This window comes from Silene latifolia, chromosome Y, assembly GCF_048544455.1.
Source record: "Silene latifolia isolate original U9 population chromosome Y, ASM4854445v1, whole genome shotgun sequence".
In the NCBI taxonomy this organism is placed as follows: domain Eukaryota; kingdom Viridiplantae; phylum Streptophyta; class Magnoliopsida; order Caryophyllales; family Caryophyllaceae; genus Silene; species Silene latifolia.
Genome location: NC_133538.1, coordinates 338,803,945 through 338,810,180, shown reverse-complemented (window position 1 = coordinate 338,810,180; position 6,236 = coordinate 338,803,945).

Sequence of the window (6,236 nt, the reverse complement as noted above, 5' to 3'; positions counted from 1 at the left end):
ATGGGAGCAGATGCGGGCACAGGTGCCACCACGGGTGAGGAGATAGGAGGAGCTGGCACATCCGGAGGTGGAGGTGTAGATGAGGAGATGGAGGAGCCTGCCGTGGAGTGATGTTGGTTCTTCGGTTTCATATATACTCGTTTTCATGGATTCATCGTAGTTGGTACTTGTTTTATTGGTACTTTTATTATACTTTGGTTTCTATTCGGCCATAAGGCCGTATTTTTGGATGCTTTTAGAATATGTTATGTAGGTGGTTAGTGTCGAAAATAAAACTCCGACATATGTATGTTTACTTGGTGTTGCAACGTAGCAATTTGGAGGAATGCATGTGACCTGTGGCTACTCGATCGAGTGCCTCTCACTCGATCGAGTAACTGCAGGTGTGATTTAGAAATGCTCTCTGGACTCGATGTACTCGATCGAGTAGCTGATGAACTCGATCGAGAAACGTCAACTCGATCGAGTGACTTCTAAGCTCGATCGAGTGCCCCTGTATGTTGGTTATTTCGTTCAAACTTATTTTGGGTCTTCATGCTTGTGGATTTTGTTGATAGTATGTTCTTTTGTCATTGTTGGTGATCACGTTGTCGTGTTTCAAGTATTGTTTCTACGATATAAACATGGTTTTGTGCTTTCACCCTTGTCGAGATCATAAATTGAATTGCCGCAGGTAACATATTAAATGGTGGTTTTAATTTTGTTGCATGTTTTGTAATGCCACATAAGGAGCTAATCGATGTCGTATATAATAACGGGATAACGGAATATGTATTTTTTTTTTGTGAAACGTGTACTTAATATTAAACCCAAACAATCCATTGTCATAGTTACGACATGAAACCCCTAACTAGATCAGGATACTTGGCTTTCAGTTTCATACTCACATTACATTCAATTCTAGCACACATTACATACTTAAGTTGCAATAAAATCCTCTTAGGCACTCTCATGGTCATATCATGTAGACTTGAATTCCTTTTACGCCAGATCAGATACATAAGGATCCCAATTGCTGCTCCAATAATCTGCTTCTTCAGAAGGGGTCGAATTCTACACCTGAGCCACCATTGAACTGGAGTAGGCCATGGAATAACCACACTAGTCCAATCAGAAACCAACTGCAAGCACAACCTGCTATATGAACAATCAAAGATTAGGTGCTCATGACTCTCATCAGCCTGTTCACAAAGCAAGCAGCTACTGTCCACATTCATGCCAATACTCAATAATCTATCACAAGTCAATAGTCTCTTTTGCACTATCAACCAGGTCATAATACAATGCTTGCACATCACAAGCCTATTCCAGACAAAGGCGTGCCACGCAGCTCTGTCTTGTGCATCCAGCAACCATTGGTCCCCTACCTGAATAGAATACTCCTTACCATCAAGCCCACATTTATGAATAAGAAAACCAGCCTGCATATGATTTTTAACCCAGCAAATCTTCCTCCAAGCCCATCTAGAACCAGCAAGAGGAGTATAAGACCACCAATCCTGAACTTTAATGTAGACCCCGTTGACCCATCTCACCCAAAGGTGATCCTTTTTACTAGCCAGCCACCATACATATTAACTAACTACTGCAATGTTCCATAGTTCAGAATTTATAAGGCCTGAGCCCCCTAGTTTCTTAGGTATACACACCTTTGCCCAAGACACAGGAGGAGCTTTCTCATAATCAATACCTCCCTGCCATAAAAAAGCTCTACAAACCTCATCAATTTTCTTAATGAGACTCTTAGGTAAAAGGAAAATTCTGGCCCAATAATTGTGGAGATTACTCAAGACTGATTGAACAAGAGTAAGCGTCCTTCCATAGGACAACTTCCTTGCCCCCAGTGCCCTAATCCTTTGTAACAACTTCTCAACCAACACGGCACAATCCAAAACACTCAACTTTTTCACAACAATGGGGACACCTAAGTACTTAATAGGCAATCCAGCAAGCTTCATACCAATACACCTAATAATAGCATATTGCACCACAGGATCCACCCCATTCATGTAAACATTAGACTTCCCCTGATTCATTTTTAAACCAGAAGCAGCAGAAAAGAGACCAAAGGCACTCAATAAGATGTTAACATATTAAACATTCCCATAACAGAAGAGTAAGAGATCATCCGCAAAACAAAGGTGAGAGAGTTCAACTTTTTTGCACAAAGAATGATATTTAAAATCAGGAATTTTCTGAGCCACTTGCAAAATTCTACTCAAATATTCCATGGATAAAGTGAATAACAAGGGAGAAATAGGGCCCCCTTGTCTTAAGCCCCTCTTCCCATGAAAAAAACCAAATTTATCTCCATTCAAGACAATTGAATAAGTAGGAGTTGTAATACACTCCATCACCTTCTCAACAAAAGGAGTGGGGAAACCAAGAGCCTGCATCATAATTCTTACAAAAGACCACTCAATTGAGTCATATGCTTTTTTTAAGTCAATTTTCATCAACACTCGTGGAGAACAAGACTTCCTATGGTATAACTTAACCAAATCCTGACACACTAAGATATTTTCAACAATATCCCTCTCTTAAACAAAAGCACTTTGATTATCACTGATCAACTCAGGCAAGACACACCCCAATCTATTGCACACTACCTTAGTAATGCATTTATAAAGCACATTACAACAGGCAATGGGTCTAAATTGACTCACCAAGATAGGAATTTCAACCTTTGGAATCAAAGTCAGAATGGTGTGGTTTAACTGTTTAAGTAGCCTACCATGTTCAAATAAGTCCATCACAGCTTCAACAACAGAGTCTCCAACAATTCCCCATGAATCTTTGGAGAACTGGCTAGAATAGCCATCAGGACCAGCAGCTTTAGAGCCATGCATAGAGAAAATAACATCTTTTATTTCCTTAGCAGAGACAGGCTTAAGGAGAATATCAACATGTTTAGGGGTCACCATTCTCCCCTGCTGAACCAAAGGGATATAAACCTACTGCACCTCAGTAGCAGACCCCAGGAGGTCTTTATAAAATTCTTCAAAAGTAGCATTGACATCCCCTGGTTCCTCTACCAACTCACCATGCATATTGGTAATTTGAAACACTTTGTTGGCAGCCCTCCTCTTTTTCATCACAGCATGGAAGTAAGCTGTATTATCTTCACCCTCCATAGCCCATTGCAGGTTAGCTTTCTGACTAAGAAACAATTGCTTAGCTTTAGACAGTCTTCTCACCTCCTGGGCAGCAATAGTTTAATTTTCCTGAAGCAGCTCATCCTTAGTATTCTTATACAATCCCTCCTGGATACATCTTAGAGCCTTCTCAGCAATATTACAAGTGGCCTCAATATTCTGGAAATTCTCCTTGTTAAGACCTTTCAAAGGTTTTTTCAGCAATTTCAATCTAACCACCAACTGATACATTAGATTACCTTGAATAGGGGCTTCCTAAACCTTCTGAACTAGGTGACTAAAATTCTCATCTAAAGACTACATATTTAAATACTTAAAAGATTTACTCCTCATTACAGGCTGCACTCTCATACTCAGAATACAAGGAGAGTGATCATAGAGTCCTTCAGGCAGAAAAGAAGCAACACTATCAGGGTGCTCAAGCAACCACTCATCATTAATGAGCGCTCTATCAACCCTACTGAACACTCTAGAACCCACCTCATGTTTATTTTTCCAAGTAAAGAAAGCCCCAATAGTCTTTAAGGTCTGAAAGGAGCAAGAATTACAAGTATCTCAGAAATTTTTGATCTCAGCCCAACTAATGTCAGTGCCAATCCTCTCATCAGAAAACATGACATTATTGAAATCACCCATGACCACCCAGGAGCCGTATCCTTTGGCATACGTGATCAAAGAATTCCATAGATCAGTCCTTTCAAACAGACTATTAAAACCATAAACAGATGTCATCCTAAACTTGACCACCATAACATTATCAATCACCTCAGAGTGAGTATTCTGTGAAGTAACATCAAGCACATTCACGGTAAACAAACTAGGGTTCCATAATAAACAAACTCTACCACCTTTATGACAAGAATTATTTGTGCAAATAGCCCAATCACTACAAATATTATTATGGACCTTATTCCAATTCCTACTTCTAACCCTAGTTTCAAGAAGATTAAATAGTCCAACATTATTTTGATAAAGAAACCAACTAATGTCCTTTTGTTTTGTTAGACTATTTAACCCCTTTATGTTCCAGAAACCAAGATTAACCATGGTCTAATGGGGTGAGTGCAGCCCCCTTACCATCCAATTTTCTCATAGACCTTAGGAGAGCAGAGTTCAAAGCATCCATGAAAGTAAAACCAATCAAAGGCCTAGAGGGTCCAGTATCAGGTCCTTGACTCGCAAACGTAGAAAAAATCCTAGCAGGTGAAGGTAAGCTGGGTTTAGTTTTTTCTATTGGTAGGACAGGGGTACATAACGAAGGTGTACTCACTAGCACCACCATAGGGGTAGTCTGTATCACCACATGAGACTTCTGAACCAAGTGCTGCATCTTACCAGCAGGCTGTTTTGGAGTCTTGGTCACAGCAGGAACTTTCTCTCCAACAGGTTTCTGTGGTGCAATCCCTCTGGCTACCGGTCTCCAGACTTTCTTAACACCCTTTTTCTGCTGTTTAGTTCTACACTGGTCCACGGAGTGACCAATTCCTTTGCATTTGCTACAGGATAATGGTAACCACTCATACTCCAACTTCACAGTTTGCTCAGTCCCACATTCATCCACAAAGATAACTTCCTTAGGAAAATCCTGCTCCATGCTGACCACAATCAAAAGACGCGGGAAACTCAGGAAATTCCTACTCATGGTATTGTCATCACATTCAATCAAGCTTCCAACGGGGCCTATAATTTTCCTCAGACAGTTTTCCCCCCAAAACTTAATATCCAGGTCCTGAATCTTAACCCAAAGGGGCAGACGCTGAACATTATGCTTAACCAGACTAGCATCAGGCTTCCATTCCTTAATGATAATAGGTTTGATGTCAAACATAAGTGGTCCATAGCCAATAGCCTGTTGCTGGTGTTCTTTAGAGGCAAAACGCACAATGAAAATCCCATTTTTCATAAAAGAAATCTTATCAATGTTGAAACCTTTCCACACTCTCTTAATAAAGCCATTAACAACATTCCATGGAGGCCTGGCCCCGAAAATATAGCAGAATACAGCAGTTGACCAAAACTCAATCTCAACTGATACATCTTCCAGAGTAATCTGGGGTTTAGGCACCGTAGAGCTTGTAGATCTGGCTACAGTGTCCACCACCACATTCCGCTGTTGTTTAGACCATTTATTACGAACTTCATTCCAAACACCTTCATCCGTATACACCGCCACTTCATCCACCCGGTCATCATCAATAGGCGCTGCATTAAGATCCGCTAAATCGTTTATGATTAACGTGTTTTTGTGTTTTTGATTTTTTTAGGATTATTATTGTTTTTTCTAGGACGAGCCATTGCGTCGGAACCCTAGAAATCAAGTCGTATAGAGGTTTTCTCTCTCTAAACTCTCTCTCTCTCTCTCTCTCTCTCATCCTAATTTTGAAAATTTCATAATCTGGTAATTGGAATGGAATATGTAATTATCTTGTCCACTTTTCATATGGTCTTAATATGTAAGGTTCATATTTCTGTCATAGCAAGGAAGTACCATATTCGTTGTGAGTCTCAATATATAGTATATTGGTTCGTAATGTCAATGTGGAGTAAAAGTAACGCCTCGTGTAATAGTTACAGTTCGTCTAGAAGGTGAACTACGGGGACGATGTTCCTTTTAAGAGGGGAAAAGTAATGTCGCATGGGAAAATGACAAAATTATGACAATCTTATTGTATTTTGAGTGGTTGTTTGAATAATTGTTAGTGATGTTTGAGTAATTGTTAGTGATTGTTGGTTAATTGTTGGCAAGTGTTGGTGAAATTCATCGTATTGTTGTATTTTATTCCCGAATTGATTAACCTTTTTGCTAAGTAATCTAGTTTGTTTGTTTTGAGTAATATAAATGGTTTAAAGGTATTAATTTAAAATGAGTACTATTTTTTTTGTTGTGTAAGTGATCTGATACCGTCGGTTAGTACCAAAAATAAATAAATAAAACAACTAACATAAGCTAGTAGAAGTAGGGTCGATCACCACAGTGAGGCGGTCACTATCTACTTGTTATTCCAGTTTGTCTAATGTCACTAAACTGGGGGTTTTGTTGATTTGTTATCTAAACTGACTAACTAAAGCAGAGAAAAGAAT